General features: G+C 32.2%; 1 long non-coding RNA gene and 1 pseudogene across 1 annotated transcript; one reads left to right on the top strand and one right to left on the bottom strand.

Annotated features, from left to right (window-relative positions):
- The first annotated feature begins 8,510 nt into the window (after window positions 1–8,510).
- Window positions 8,511–12,630, top strand: LOC107956494 (uncharacterized). The gene is made up of 3 exons (XR_001700128.2): window positions 8,511–8,649; window positions 10,227–10,358; window positions 12,463–12,630. It is a non-coding gene; the product is annotated as an uncharacterized lncRNA (long non-coding RNA).
- Window positions 12,631–13,843: 1,213 nt separating this feature from the next.
- Window positions 13,844–15,211, bottom strand: LOC121203693 (nitrogen regulatory protein P-II homolog; annotated as a pseudogene).
- Between the last annotated feature and the right edge of the window lie 2,335 nt (window positions 15,212–17,546).

Genomic DNA, 17,546 nt, shown 5'->3' on the forward strand with positions numbered 1-17,546 from the left:
ATTTAATATTACCACCATTTACTTTCAATGAATCATTCATGCATTTAAACTTTAAATTTTCTTAATAATAATATCTATCTTAAATAGTTTTTCTTCATTTTAATTTATATATCTCCTTACTATATCAATATTCATTTCATGCATTTCATCAATAACCATTTCATAAACCATTATTTCATATATTTCATTTTCATATCCCAATTCAATATCTTATTCCATTTAATATCTAAAATCTTACAACATTAGTCTTTCAATAATCAGTTCATACGTTGTTCTATCATTTCTTATTAATAGCTATTTCCAAATAGCACTTCTTTACTTAGATCTAAACATTATCTCACTATATCAAAAATTATATATTTTTTTAATATTTCATTTTAATATCTTCTTTCAATTCTTATTCAAAATCATTCAAGATCTTTTCTATTACCAATTCATTTATTTACCCCTATTAACACGACTCGGACTTTAGCGGATACACGGATCCAACCAAAACACACCAGTATGACACCCAGTGCCTCATCGGATAATTCAAAGTAATAGTTGACACCCATTGTCTCATCGGCCTAGCCGAAGTAAGTTAGTACCCAGTACTTCATCGAATCTATCAAAAGTAACAGTATGGCACTCAGTGTCTCATCGACTCGAGGTCGAAGTATCCCTGAACACTTCCAATCCTATGGCATGCCAATTATATCCGACTTAACTCAATTAGTTAATAGGGAATTCAAAACACATTTCAATTTCACTCAATATTTATATCAATTTCACTTCAATCACAATTTCTCATACTTTCAATTCAAATCACTTTCCACTTTCCAATCAATATACATTTCAAATACTCACATATATTCATAATTCAATTCAATTTTATTCAATTCAATATCAATACTCACCTAACCATGCATTTTAATTAAAATATAACAATTAATAATAAATAGATTTGAATTATAGTAATACAAACCGTATATCCTCGTGTTATTCCTCGTCAACTTTCTCTTTCCCCTTCTTAGCTGATGTTTCTGGCACGACGTTAGCTACGAAAATTAAAATAATTTAATTTTCTATTTAACTTTTGCCTAAATTCCAATTTAATCTCTAACTAAAATTTTCTCCATTTTCATCTTCATTCACTCTTTATTTTCACTCAATTTCTACTTAACTAAACTTAACTCTCTAATTTTCTCCATAAAATCCTAATTTTGAAATTCTCTCAATTTAGTCCCTATTACACAAAACTTATAACTTATTTTACGATTTAATCCTTTAACCAATTCTAACTTGAAATTCTATCAATTTAACTCCTAATTTATCAATTTATTCAACATGAACAATATCTAAAAATTCACTAACTTTCAAAATTTAACATAAATCAAGTAACATTTTGTTCTAGGACTCCAAAAACATTAAAATTACAAGAAAAATGACTAAATTGACTTACCAAATTAACTTTGAATCTTTAGAACTCTAATTTCCCTTTTTTTTTTCTTTCTCTCTTTTCTCTCCCGTGTTCGTTTCAATTCTGTTCGTTCTTTCTTTTTGTTTCCTTTATTTATTTGTTTAATTATAATATAATAATATTTTATTCATATACTTAAATATTAAGTATGTATTTAATATAAATAAATATATGTACATTATACATGCACATGGAATTATATTTCCCATACATTTATTTTATTTCTTTTATTTTATGTCATTATATTAATATAATATAATTTTTAATATAATATAATAATATTTTAATGATAAAATAATATTTATTTATATAATAAGTAAATAAGTAATTATTACTAACTTATGTATTTTATTGCACCACATGTGTTTTACTATTACCACACACTTGGCACTTATTGCTTAGTTGTTGATTTAGTCCCTTGACTTTTGTCTATTCTATAATTAAGTTTTTACACTTTATTCAATTTAATCTTTATACCTAATCAATCTTAATTCAAACTAATTCACCTAACCAAAACCTAATTAACTACACATCTAATTTCGTAAATATTTATTAAAAATATTTACGAATCTGTTTTACGAAAATAGTAACCCTAAAATACACTTTTCCTATACCTGTAAATTTTGGGTCATTACATATGTTTTTGGGTTTCTTTATTTGTATTTTTTTTATGTTTAGATAGTTTCTACTTTTTTAACAATTTTTTTTTGTTTTTTATGTAGGTAAAAGATGAGACCATTGAGTTGGAATTTATGAGATATTTTTATTTTGTTATTTACCGAACTAGTATAAATAAAATAAGTTTATTATATACTACAATAGTATGGCCAAAAAGTGATGTGGACAAAACTGTTTAGTATTTTTGTAATGATATTATTGTATTACATTTATTGTAATATTTATTGTATTATATTTATGTGTTTTGATAATTATTTAAAATGGACCACCTTAAAAATTAATTATCAAAATGTATTATTAACAACTCCGTGTTAGGGTGTCTCATGTCTGTATTTTAATAATGTTTTTTCCTATTAGTGGGATAAAAATGCTCAAATACAAATTAGTTACCGAAATGTGTTTTTTGCAACAAACTAATTGAACTGATTTTTTTTTAAATTACATATATCTAAATGGATTCTTTGATTAACGATGATAATCACATATAAAAAACAGTCAATGTGATGGTAATAAAATTGTTGTTTGTTACTCACGGGTCCTCTTAAAAAAATTGCAAATTCATTTGCAGAATTAAATTAGGTTATATTAACTAATTGGTAATTTAATATTGTAAGGGCCCGTATTGCGCATTGAAGGATCGTGTGAATGGCGTAGGCTATCTACTAGATGAACGCCTTATCCTATACTGGGAGTTAGCCAGATTTATAGATCTGAACATTTGATTTACAATACGACTTAATATTCGTTTTGGTCAAGCGGTTGCGCTCGGAGACCCACACATTTCATTTGCTGTGTGGGGAGTACACAATAACACTGGAGGATGTTGCATTGCAACTCAGGCTCTCTATCGATGGAAGTGCGGTTATAGGCGTAAGTACGATCTTTGAGCCGATCATTCTTTATTATAACTTACTGGGTTTAAGGTTTTCATGGTTGAAGGTCAATTTCGAGCATTTATCGAGTACTGCTACTGAGCGGGACGTGATGTACGTAGCTTAAGCGTACATTATGCACATTATAGGAGGTGTATTCATGTCGGATATGAACAATAAGGTTCACTTGATGTACTTGACCCTGTTAACTGATTTGCATAACGTCCGTTTGTATAGTTGGGGTTCAACTATATTAGCTATGTTGTATCGCAAGTTTTGTCGGATGACAAAGCTTTGTATCGTGGACATAGGCTACTAGTTCATATTACTACAGTCTTAGGCCCTTTTTCGGATGCCTTTCTTGGCATCAGTTAGTCACCAAGCATATGTATTTCCACTCGTGAATAGGTGATAAAATTTAAGCATTATAACAATTATTTGACATTTTTTTTGTGTAAATTTGTTCTAACAAATTTTCTTCTTTCGTAGATGGAGTACCATTTGGGTATCAAAAGGTCATACATGATTTCGATATACTTTCAGATAATTGAGACACACATCGGGAAAGGGTTAAGTTATTCGTGATATGTAATTACTTTATTTATCTTATTTGACCTGTGTTAGTATAACAATGTTATTAATTGTGCAATTTATCTGGATGGCCTACTCGTTCCTAGACATTGCGATTGTTACTCTCGCATCTACTCACATCCACTCACATGTGTGGTGCATTAATGCACCCATTATCAATTTCCATACAATGGATTGGTATCACGAGAATCAAGTAATGCGACAGTTCGGGTGCAAACAGTACATCCCGACACCTCAGTGGAATTGGGGAAGATCCACAAAATTAATAAGAAGGGGGAAAAGGATTTTACTGGGCGGTAGTGCATCAAAAATATATTGTAATATGGAACAACCGGATGGGGTGGAGACCTCATATGGATCTTTCTTCCGATTTGGAGCCCTTATTAGAGTATATACAGTGGTACTTCAAAATGGGGAAACCGTATTTATTTGGTGGGTAATCAATGTTAGTCGCCTTGCACATGCCATGAGTTGGGCAACACTCCCATCCACTCACACATCTGCCTCTTGCACCGAAACACGAGTCGTAGCCCTTGCCTGAACTGGTGTCAAAGCCCTTGCCCAAACTTGAGCCAACGCCCGAGTCTAGGGGTAGTTCTTATCATCTAGATTTGGGCATCGAATATAATTTCTAGGGTTTTTTAGGCCACGGATATCAATCAGAGTTTCCTGGATCTAGTTTTGATGATTTAGATCCGAGATCATTAATGACATTTGATATCTTCAGCCCATTACCACCGTAGTACACCACTCCTCCTCGATAAACATTTGGGGCATACGATTTTTTTACTATGTTTAGCACACTTCCAAACCCGGGTGAGGACAACGTTGATCGCCGAAAGCATCCATAACGTCAACGTCGAGCACCACAATGATTTACCCCTAGGACCACACCATCAAATCATCAATTTTAGGGGTTTCTGTAATTTCAATGTTCAAGTTTGTATTTATTTAATTATATTAATATTTAGGCATTTTAACTCAATTCTCATGGAACAAACTTTGGATATTTTGCTACTAAATTTAAATGAGATGGTGTCTAAAATATAAATTATTGTCTTAAAAACATGCAAAACATCCATGCAAAAATTAGATGCATTGGAAAAAATTTGGAACAAACTTTATAATTTAAATAAGATGCATTGCACCAAACTTGGAACAAACTTTGTAATTTAAATTAGATACATTGAAACAAACTCTGTAAAATACATATCCATATTTAACATGGAGTACATTAGCATAATTCCCACCCGATCACGACAATTGTCCAATATGGTAGGTTCGTTGCGGGCATTTACTCTGATTATACCCAGCTAATCTGCACACGCCACAAAGCTTTTCGTCGGTTTTCTCCCTAATGTCTATTTCATTATGGATTCTGGCCACTTGCGAATGACCTTTCGGATTCCTCAACAACCCTTTTTCCAAGACAAGTTCGAAAGTCATCGGAGACACCTCCCATATAGATAAATCACGTAGGACGGGGAACTCATTTTCCTAGACACGCAATGTTCGCTTGAGAGTGTACACTTAAGCAATAAACTATTCAGCTGTAATTTAAATGAGATGCATTGCACTAAACTTGAAACAAATTTTGTAATTTAAATTAGATGCATTGGAACAAAATCTGTAAAATACATATCCAAATTCCACATGGAGTACATTAGCACAATTCTCACCCGATCACGACAATTGTCCAATATGGTAGGTTCGTTGCGGGTATTTACTCCGACTATGCCTAGCTAATCTGCACAAGCCACAAAGCTTCCCGTTGGTTTTCTCCCTAATATCCATTTCATTATGGATTCTAGTTACTTGCGGATGACCTTTCAGATTCCTACGCAACCTTTAGTCCAGGACAAACTTGAAAGTTATCGGAGACACATCTAATGTAGGCAGATCACGCAGGACAGGGAATTCATTTTTCCAGACACACAATATGCACTTGAAAGTGTACACTTAAGCAATAAACTATTCAGCATTGATCGAGGAGTGAGCACAATCTGTAATGGTATGCGCACAAGGATAACGAAGTGTCTGGAACTTTCCTCAACCGCACCGTCAGTTTTGAAGATCAACTCCATAGGACCTAAGTGGGATATCGAGTCAATGAACAATAGACTCCGTAACTCGAAACATTTCAAGCTATTGTGAATATATTTCTACATTCATTGACCTCACCCTTCGATGATTCGTATCTATTGCATTCCTGACATATTCAAAAAATACGTGTCTCGCTTCCATCTGGTTGACTTGTTTTAGCCCCATTCTTGGTATTAAGGTAGCTAGCCTGTAGAACGTAGCCAAGAATACAAATAAAATCAGAAGATTTTGTGTTTTTCTTAACACGGAGTTAACTGCCTCTGCTAGGTTGGTGGTCATATGACCATATCGAAATCTGTCATAAAAAAAACTTTGAGCCCATTATCATGGCTCCATGGTACCCATCCACTATCAAAAAGGAGTGTTCGTTTCACCTTCCATGTCACTCTCAAGTCTAGTCATCCTTTGTTGGAAAAGGTGTGGCTCTAGCTCGTACGTTGTATGTGTATTAAGAAAAGACAAGCTACAGTCTTGAATTAATTTATTCTAGTATTGATAACAACAAAACATATATTAAAACTAAATTTTACCCATTTTCACAACTAGTCTCCGCCACTTTGCATTTTTATACTCCTGCTGGAAGTTAGCCGCGCTATGCTGGATGCAATAAACGGATCTACATAGAACACCGAAGCGCCTAATGGTGACAATTATTCCCTTCCCTCTATCGAGTATGATGTAAATATTATCATCCCTAACAACACACATCCATAAGTTTGTGAGGAAGAATTCTCATGATTCCATGTTCTCCTTGTGCACAATGACAAACGCTATCGGGAGTACGTTTTTGTTCCCATCTTGAGCAACTGCAATAAGTAGGATCTACGTATATTTCCTGTATAGCTAGATCTACGTATATTTCCTGTATGGCCAGGTTCTATCTACCTACACAAGCGACTTGAAATAGGAAAATGCCCGTATGCATGGATCAAACGTCTAGAACATTCGATAGAAAATTCTTATTCCCGATTGTAATTGGTCATCCGGGCTATAATAAGGTTCACTTATATTCAACTGATAATTAGTTATTTTTTTAATCAGGTGATTTCTTCAATTCAATCTCGATTTTAACCTTTTTCTTTCAGCTTGTGACCACACCCCCTAACCAAAGCCACGTTACAACCCATCTAAAGACATTTTTGATTGATGTATCATCTCAATATATAGTGGTAGAGATTTGATTTTTATGCAAGCCTATGGTAATAACTTTTCATGTAACTAATGAGTGCTTTATTTGATGTCCTTTAACACCTTGAGTGATTTGAGTGAACCTTTAGTGAGGATGTTAAACTCTGTGAAATTTTGATCAAAGGTGATTACTTAGATGAGGGGGGACACCTATGTTTTCATGATAAAATGCTCAACTTGGAATATTTGAAACTTTGATGTACTTTTAGTTGAATTTTCAATGTATGATTACTTATGGATTATTTTGAGATATTCTTGATAGGGATTATAAATTGAGAAGAATTTATTTTGATTGTGAGTTGAGAATTTTGTTTGAGGACAAGTAAACGCTTAAGTGTGAGGGTATTTGATAAACCGTAATTTATACATATTTTTATCCTATGCTTAGCACATTTATGGATGATTGCTCCTTAGATTTGGTGAATTCGATGCTCCTAATTCTTTAATTTCATGTTTTATACTTAGGTGAGCATAGGAGAGTAAAAAGAGCGAGAAACAGGCCGAAAATGGAGAAAATGGACCGACATGAGAAATCAACACGGCCTGGACTTCCTCACACGGGCGTGTCACACGGGCGTGTCACACGGTCGTGTTCATTTGGCAGGATCGAAGCACGACTTACACGGGTAGACTACACGCCCGTGCCTATTCAACAGCCTTGACCACGGGCTGGAGTAATCGCACACGGGCGTGTCCCTACTGAGCCCAAATATAGTCCTATTAAAAAAAAGGCCACTTTTGAGGGCTCTTAGGCATTCTAAAGCCTATTTAAACACCTGGGGAGGCACTTAGAACAGACACGCGGATTAGAAGGCAAGGAATTACTTAAGGGAAGCCGATTGGTCCATCTCAGAAGTCGGATTCATCATCAAGACTGAAGATCTCCCTTCAATTTCCATTCAGGGGTTTTGGGTTTTCTTTATGTTTTGTATTCATTATTCTTCTGAGATGTTTTCTTTTATAATTATGAACTAAACCCCCTAAATACCTAAGGGGAATGAAACCTAAGACAGATCTTGTTATTATTATCTGAATTGTATGATAAATATATGACTTGTTCTTAATTATGTGTTCTTAATTCTTGTTTTAATATTCCAGGATATTGATTCAAGTTAATGCTCTTATTCAGAGGAGGAAAAGACCCTGTCTAAGAATAAATTTGTCGTAATTAAGCGGAGTTGATTAGGGGTGTGCACAATTCGGTTAAAACCGAAAAAATTCGGTTAACCGACCCAATTCGGTTAATTGGTTGGTTAACTAAATTTTTTCGGTCGGGGGTCGGTTAATAATTTTTTGAATTTTCGGTTAACGGTTAATTTGGTTCGAAACATGTCGGTTAACCGAATTTTTTCGGTTAACCAAAAAAATTAAATAAAACCCAAACCCAATCCAACATAAAATCCAATCTAATATATTTAAACTTAAGTGGCCAACCCAACCCAACCCATTTACCCAACCTAATTATTCAACCCAATACCAATAATTTAATAAATAAAAATAAAAATCTAAAAGTAAAACTATGGTAAAACTAAAACTTCCCTGCTCACTCACTAATCACACACACACGCGCGCGACAGAAAAACAAAAAAACCCTAACTTTTCAAGTTTCAAACCCCTAATTACAATTTTCAAATCTCTCAAAACCTTCAAAATCTCCCAAAACCTTCAAAAGTATCATAGTTGGAGGCTAAGGCTACGGCTGCCCGCTGGTGTTGTCGTCGAAGCACGGAAGCAGGCAAGCAGCTCTGTTACCTGCAGGTAAGAAAACTCTTTGTTTTCTTGATTTTTGAGGTATTTTATGATCTTATTTAATATTTTTATAATGATATTTAATCATATATGTATTTAAAATTTAAAAACAGGTTTCAATATATAGTTTATTCAGTACAATCCCATTGATTCATTTACAGTCCTACAAGAAAATGCAATGCAAGTTACATAAACATAAATTTGAGCTAAAAAATAAAAAGGGCCATCATCTTCAACAATCCGCAAATTAAATTGATCTTAACATTAGAAATAACCTTCATTTGGTAAAACATTTGAACTTTATTAAGAATAAAAATAGAAACTTTATTTTTCACTTGCATTTCAAGCTAATCGGCAAAGTGAAAGACAAAAAATGGAGATACCCACCATTATAGTCATAGATCTTAGAGAAGTGAATTAAAAGAAAACCCCAAAACTAGGCAAATACAAGCAAAACCAAAATACCCATTTTTCAACTCAAAGCTTCTCTCATGAAAAAATCTACAAGAGAAAGAACATCAAAAATCCTTTCTTTAAAGAAGAAACCAGACATGAAAGAGCAATTAAAATTGTAAAAGAAACACCCAACAAAAACAAAAGTACAATGTAAAAGCAAGACATAACAAGAACTGGAACAGTAACTAGAAAACAAAAGCATGATATAGACATAAAAAGCATGCTTTGCCTTGCCTCTGCCTTTGCTCCTATACGGCTTTGCCCATTTTCCTTGACTAAACCCCCACCTTTTAACTTTTAAGGACATAGCTTAATTATATCTGCACAAAAAACAAGCTAGTTGGGCTATAATATATTAACTCACAGTTGGCTCATGTTTTTGATTTTCTCAAATTTAGTATTAATTTAAAAAAATCAAATTAAGCATTATATATAATTGCATCAAATCAAATTTTTAAATATTTAAAAAAAAAATTTATAATATTTTAGATTATTTTTTATTAAATCTGAAATAAAATATTTAATTTGTACATTTTTATTTTAATTACAGAAGTACATTTTTATAATTTCCTTACTAATTTGTAAGTCGATTAAGGGTGACACTAACTCAATTAGGGGTTTAATAAATAGTATTAGACATACAACTGATGAATATAGTGAATTGTGTATATTAAAATAATAATGTATAAAGTATATTAAAATTAAGTTTTGATTGGATGATAAATTTAAAATTTTATTAATCCAATTTACTTAAGTTCAAGTTCCATCATATGCATATTTTTATTGATTTTTATTAAAATAAAAAGATTAAAATACCTTCTAGTATAAAAAAAACAGCAGCTTTTGATAAGTTATATATTTAAAAGAAAAAAAATAATGGTTATACATATATATATGTATAAAGTAATAGGTAAAAGAATTCAGAGAGAGTTTGTACTTTTGTTCTTTTTACTTAAAATTGAATAAGTTAATATTTATGGTATAAGACCGTAATAGTACTTTAGGTTAATCTTTGTACTTTTCTTTTGGTCAAATGAAAGATTTGATTTCATAATAAAGGAAAGCAGTATAAAAATATGTTTAATATTATTAATATATTTTAATTTATTATACAATTTTTTTTCTTGCAGAATGTCCACTGAACCAACATCTATTGAGGGTAGTGTTACACCTCCTACTTCGATAGATTTTGAAAATTCGGGAGTTGGAGCTTCAAGCCAAGCAAATGTGACTACTAGGAAAAGAAAAGCCACTCCTTAAAGGTCAGAAGTTTGGTCTCACTTCACTAAGATTATTAATAGTGAGGGTGCAAGTAAGGCTAAATGTAATTATTGTCAAAATGAATTTTGTTGTGATGTGAAAAGAAATGGTACAGGGTCATTGAAATATCATATTGGTGCATGTAAGAAAAATCCTAGCAATGTTGTTGACACTAGTCAAGGACAACTAGTTTTACCTAGAAAGGGAGTTGAAGGGGGGGAAGGGCATCTTTCAACTTGGAGATTTGATCAAGAAGCATGTAGGAAGTTATTAGCACAAATGATTGTGATTGATGAATTACCTTTCAAGTTTGTTGAAAGTGAAGGCTTTAAGAAATTTATGTTTGTGGCATGTCCTAGGTTTCATATTCCTTCACGAACTACTATGACTAAGGATGTTTATAAACTGTATTTAGATGAAAGGGTCAAGATAAAACAACTTTTGAAAAGTTCTTGTTCTAGAGTTTGCTTAGCTACTGACACATGGACTTCTTTGCAAAGAGTTAATTATTTGTGTATCACTGCTCACTTTATTGATAACGATTGGAAATTGAATAAAAAGATTTTAAACTTTTGTCCAATTTCTAGTCATAAGGGTGAGTCCATTGGGATGGTGATTGAGAAATGCTTGTTGAATTAGGGGATTGATAAGTTGTTTACTATTACTGTTGATAATGCAAGTTCAAATGATGTTGCTATTGGTTATTTGAGAAAGAAATTTAACTTTCGAGGGGGTTTAGTTCAAAATGGTAAATATCTTCATATGAGATGCATGGCACACTTTGTGAATTTGATTGTTGTTGAAGGCTTAAAAGAAATGAATAAATCTGTTGAATGTGTTAGGGGGGCTTTTAGATATGTGAGACAATCTCCAGCTAGATTACAAAAGTTTAAGGAGTGTGTTGTGCTGGAAAAGGTAGAGTGTAAGAAGATGTTGTGTCTTGATGTTTGTACTAGGTGGAACTCGACCTACTTAATGTTAGACACTGCTCAGAACTTTGAGAGAGCTTCTGAGAGATTTGAGGAGCAAGATACAAACTTTAGGGCTGAACTTGAAAGGGGAGAGGGTTGGCCTAGTGTGGATGATTGGGCTAATGTTAGAGGCTTAAGGGATTTCTTGGAACACTTTTATGAAGTCACTTTGCATATATCTGGCACTTCATATGTCACATCCAATAATTTTTTTGATGAGCTTTCTGAAATTGATATTCTTTTACAAGATGCTCAGTTAAATAGTAATGTTGATTTCAATGTTATGGCCATCAAGATGAAAGAGAAGTATGATAAGTATTGGGGTGATATTGATAAGATGAATTTGCTTATGTTTGTTGCTTGTGTTTTAGATCCTAGACAAAAACTAAAGTATCTTGAATTTGCACTTAGTGAAATGTCTAGTTTTGAAAAAGCTTCTGAAATGATGCAAAAGTTGAAGGAATCTTTGTATGAATTGTTTGATGAGTATAAGCCTTCACTTCATAGTACTTGTAGCCAATCGAGTGTGCCAACACATGTTTCTCTCGGCGAACTACAACAAAAAATGAAAAGGCGAATGCAAGCTTTGTATAAAAAGCGTAAGTTGGAAATTTGTGGTGAGGATAAAACATCTGAGTTGGATAAATATCTAGCTGAGATGTGTTAGCTATACCGGTTTCTATGGTTGCTTCAGAGTCTGCATTTAGCACCGGGGGACGTGTGCTTGATCAATATAGGAGTTCTTTAACTCCTAAAATTGTACAAGCTCTTGTGTGTACTCAAGATTGGATTCGAAAATCATCATCACAAGAAGACATCAAAGAGATTAAAGAACAAATCCAAGAGCTTGACAAGATTGAAAATGGTATTTTATTGTTTTATTTTAATAGTTTCAATTTTTTTACCATATCACTCCTATCACTCCTATTTATTTATTTGATTCAATGTTTAGACTTTTCTTGGAATGCATTAGAGCCTACCCTAAATTCATGAGCTTTCGTGAGTTGAAGGGTATACTTACTATCTTATTCTTGTTAACTTATAATCTATTTGTTTGTTTATATTATTTGATTTTTTTAAATGCATATATTTCTATTATATGCTAAATTGTTGCACATGTTTTTTTTTTGTGTAGGTTTAAAGCAAATGGAGATCTTTTGGAGAGAAGAAATGGATACAAATGGAAAATATTAAAGACTTACATTTCAATTATGTGTTAATTTCAAGACTTATGTAATGTTTTTAATTATTTAGTGATTTAAAGACTTATGTAATGTTTTTAATTATGTAGTAATTCAAAGACTTATGTAATATTTTTAATTATGTAGTGTAGTGATTCAATTCGGTCAATTCGGTCAATTCGGTTAATTCGGTTAATTCGGTTAATCCGGGTAATCCGGATAATCCGGGTAATTCGGTTAATTTTTAACCAAAAATAAAAAAATATAATTTTCGGTTAACCGGCCTAATTAACCGAAAAATTTCGGTTCGGTTAATATTGTTTAAAAAATTTTCGGTTCGGTTAATGGTTAAAATTTTTGAAAGGTCGGTTAATTCGGTTAATAATATTTCGGGTCGGTTAATCGAATGAACACCCCTGGAGTTGATTGCATGCCTAGAGATAGGGTGATAAGATTTTGTCGGATTAGGGTGAAACTTAATAAGGGGATCCATAGATTGAGTTAATGCAACACTAGGGCGTTAATTAGAAAGTGATTTCAATTAATCAACCTAGGGTTAGACGTTATTAGTCTCGAGAGAGATAATAATATAACTTAAGGATTTATACGGATCAAGTCAAATGAATAAATCGTCTGATTCAGAGTTAAATAACAAGTGAAATCTAGGTGGATTTTTCCTTGGTTATTGTCTTAATCAATCGAATTTTCCCAAAAGCTTTTCCCCAATTTCTCTCTGTGCACTCTTAGTTTAGTTAATTAGTTTAGATAAACAAATCCCTTAATTTTTAGGCTAGATAATAAAAAGAAAGTAATTACTAGTACTGTTGGTTCTTTGGGTTCGACAATCCTGTCTTGCTAAAGCTATACTACTTTTCGATAAGTACACTTGCCTTCATCGTGATAATAGTTAGTTTCAAGAACGATTAATTATAAATTTTTAAAACCTGTCACGAGTATCACGTATCAAAAAGCATAATTAACCTCCCTAAAAAAAATCTTTCTCCTTATTAAAACATTTTAAACACCTATATATTCACCTTTTCTTGTTTCTTCTATATGGATTCCCCCTATATTCAACTGAAGCTGTTAAAAGAAAAGAAAACCCAACATAATCATCCTAATTATTCAATTCTTTTTATTATGTGATTCTTAGAAGGTGTTAAAACCTCATAAATAGTAGTCCTTTCTCTTAATTATCTTTTTCACCATTAGAAAAAATATTTATAGAAAACAATGGTAGTATCATAAGCTTCTATATCTACAACATACAGCAGCAAGCAGTATGATTAAGTATGCTCTACTAATCCGCGAAATCAATATCATTGATATCACAACTTAGGTCAATGTAGTAGCTGACATATCCGGACGTCCTCTGGTCATCCTCTCAACTTTCTTTCCATGCTTGCCTGAAAATTGTGTCTACAATTATTAAGGCTTGCATAAACAGGCACCCATCCTTGGTATGGTAGTTGTTAAAGTAAAGAAATGATTGAGCTACTATTATCTCAAATAGTATTTATAATTTACCTGTGTGGACTCTTATAACATCCGTGATAGGTATCACTTTAGAACCGACAATTAAAATATTAGTATTAATCAATAGCAACAGGTTAATTTTTTTACACGCATAAAAATCAAATCAATTAAATTCTTTTGCTAACAATTTCATTCATTCATTTATTGATGGTTGGACATAAGAATAAGAGACCCCAAGACAATTTTGAAATGTTGTAGTCAGTAAGGTCAAGTATAAACAATTCAACAAATGGTAGTAATCATGATGCAACTGCCAATTGTTATGACATTTAGACTTAGACATGCAGATTTTAATAAATATTCCAATTTTTCCAAATGCCAACACATACATATAGAATTCAATCCTTATTCCCATCACACCAAACATTGCATCACATGTTCAGTGGTGAAACCATTTTCCGTTCATAAAAGAACAAAACTAGACTAAAGTTTTTCTATAAACAGGCTTTTTACTTAACCTGATAGTTTAGAGCGATATATTTCAGTTAAAAGAAAATTAAAGGACTTTACTATTAAATATGGAGAGTAAAGAGTTTGATCTCTTACAGAAAATCTTGCCATCACCAATCTTGTCGATCATTGCTTCCTCAACTATCTTGTCTATTACAGCTTCCACCTTTGGTAGGATGGTTATTTAGAAATGCACATGGTTTGAAATAAATATAAACATACAACAAAATCATTCATATATAGGAGAAAGGACTCTTTAGCTTATGTATGTACATACCTAGTCCTTGCTCACCACAATCTCTATCTTGACTTTAGCTACAAGCTTGTCTTTAGAAAATTCAAAGTCTATAAAACAATAAACACAAATAAAATTTAATCAAAAAAATGAATATTGGCTAACTTAAGCCTGTCCAAGAAAGAATAGAAAAGTTTAACTAAGGTACATTAACTAAAAATCTGTTGAATTCCTCCAATATCATTATCAACACATATAGTTGATAAATTTGATAAAGGGAAAATCAAAACAAAGAAGGAAAAGGTATAACTTTCAGCCTCTTGTATATAATAAGAGCTTATCATTATGTTTATCTGTTGAACCTCCTCAAGCACCGAAGCCTCGAACATCAAAGACTGTACACCACAAATGCCCATTTTCAGAAAAGCCTTTTTGTTCACAGAAAATAAACTACAAATTAGATCAACCTTTGTGGGGTGCATTTGTGGGGTCCTTTGAGAACATCTATATATCGAGGTATTAATCATTTTTTAATCCATTTTTGATTTCTTTGATTTTCTAAGATTTTCCTGTGTTTTTCCTTCAATTGTTGCAAGCTTTTCTTCAGTTGTTAGAGTTAAGGGCTTTCTTGTATTTACTGCTAGAATTTTTATAAATAATTTTCTTCTCTACTATTATTGTCACAAGGATTAACTATGGCTAGAACTCAAAGATCTAGATCTACAAAAAGAAAGAGGGCTACGAAAGATCAACCATCAAGGGGCAAGTCCTTCGCCACAGGAAATAAGCCAATCACGACGAGTCTAAGCTCGAAGAGAACAAACCTAAATATGATTTTAATGCTCTAAGTGGGACACGCCATTTAAGTGTTGTATTTGGGCTAAACTATGGTAGGGGCAAGCCCTAGTTTTATTTGCATTTGTACGCATTAGAAGTAGACTTTCACTTTTCCCTACACACATTCATTCTGGATCTCCTAAACATTTATAATGTGGCACCCATGTAGTTGATTGGTAGTTCCCAATGGCTAATTATAGGATTTATTATATTGCGTGAACAAAAAAATATATGTCCCGATGTGTTGTTGTTCCAATATATGTACTACTTTTAAGGAAAAATTGATGACAATTGTTTTGGACATTTCTACGTAGCCTGGAAAGAGGGAACAAAACAACTTATTTTTGGAGGGGTAGGCAAGTTGGCCCTAAACCTAAATAAATATATATTGGTGGAATTGATGTTTGGGGGGATCTTTTGGGTTTCCTATCGAATGAAAGAGACCTACAACCTTCTATTGTACTTATCACTCAATGCTTGAGGATATTCACAATGGGCATGAGCGTTATTCTTTTATTAATATTCTTGTGATCTTAGTCTTCCCTCGAGATATCTCATCCTTGGGGGTATTTTGCATTTGTCTTCACAATCAAAACACTATGAGATATGTGCAAGGTGACATAGTGGAAGGGTTTAGACACTTTAGGCATTAGAAACCCAGAACATAGCCTTAGCCTTTTGATTCGAGAGATACAATTGCCTAATATCTTCACGAATTAAGGCCAGAACCTTGGATTTTCTTTTATGAGCACACTAGACTTCCAAATCGTAGATGAAATGGGTATCCCCATATGGTGTCGATATAATGACCCGAAAGTCAATGGTGTTAGAAATTATGATTATGAGACCTCATTTCTGTAAATCAAGTCCGTAAATATTAAATAAGGATATTGACGGAGTTAATATTTGGATGAATTGAAATTTGGTTAGTTAAGTTAGCTGAAATTGTGTTTAATTAAGGCCCAATGACTAAATTGTAATGTCTAATCGCTATAGATTTTTAATTAGAAAATTGCTTGGAGAGTTAAATTACAATTATTCAAAGTACCAAAATGGTTAATAAACCATCACTAAAGACATTTTAATGTACAGTATCATTATATGCCAATTAATATTAAATACTTTAATATTTGTTTAGTTAAAATTTAGTTAATTAAGTTTAATTAATAAGTTAATGATGTATAAATAGTAAATTTAACAGAAGGAAAGAGAAGATACTATCATCTTCTTCAAAACCGTGAAAACCAAATTGTAAAAGAAAGAAGAAAGCTTTTAAGGTTCAACCATTCGACCATTAAATTGGTATGTGCAATTAAATTCTTTTCTTGTAATTTTTATAGATTTAAAGCTATGGGAGCTTGATTTAGGTGTTAAATTTTAAAAACTGTTAAAATTTTAAAAATATATTCGCTATTGGTTTCTTGAAGAATTAGGTGTTAAATTGATAGAAATTAAGCTTAGTTTAAGAAAAGGACTAAATTGTAAAGCTCAATTGTTAGTTTTGTACATTAGGGACCAAATTGAATAAAATGTAAATTTGACATGAAATTTTAATTGGAATAAGAAATATGAGGTCCCTAGTGAGTAATTGTTAAACCGAATTTCAATCCGAAGCTTTAAATTGGAATTTATGTTTGCCTCGGGCTTAGGGACTAAATTGATTAAATTGTAAAATATGCTTGATTTTGTGATTAGTTCTAATTTGAATGAAATTTGATAATATTATGTGTTTTATGATTTTATTTAGCTAAAGTTGACACGAAACTGTTGAGAGGGAAAGGAAAATCGAAAGTTGAAGATGAATAGCTTAGAGTTTCAATTTGTATCTCTATGATCCGAGATCAATCTAATTACTGCATATTCATGACATTATGCATTATATAATGTTGAAGTGAGTTGTTAATGGTTATTAAGTTGAAATGCTATGGTTGAATTGAATATAAAGACAGAGATTAAATTTAATAGAATAGAAAGTTGTTT

Source organism: Gossypium hirsutum, chromosome A07, assembly GCF_007990345.1.
Source record: "Gossypium hirsutum isolate 1008001.06 chromosome A07, Gossypium_hirsutum_v2.1, whole genome shotgun sequence".
Taxonomy (NCBI): Eukaryota; Viridiplantae; Streptophyta; class Magnoliopsida; order Malvales; family Malvaceae; genus Gossypium; species Gossypium hirsutum.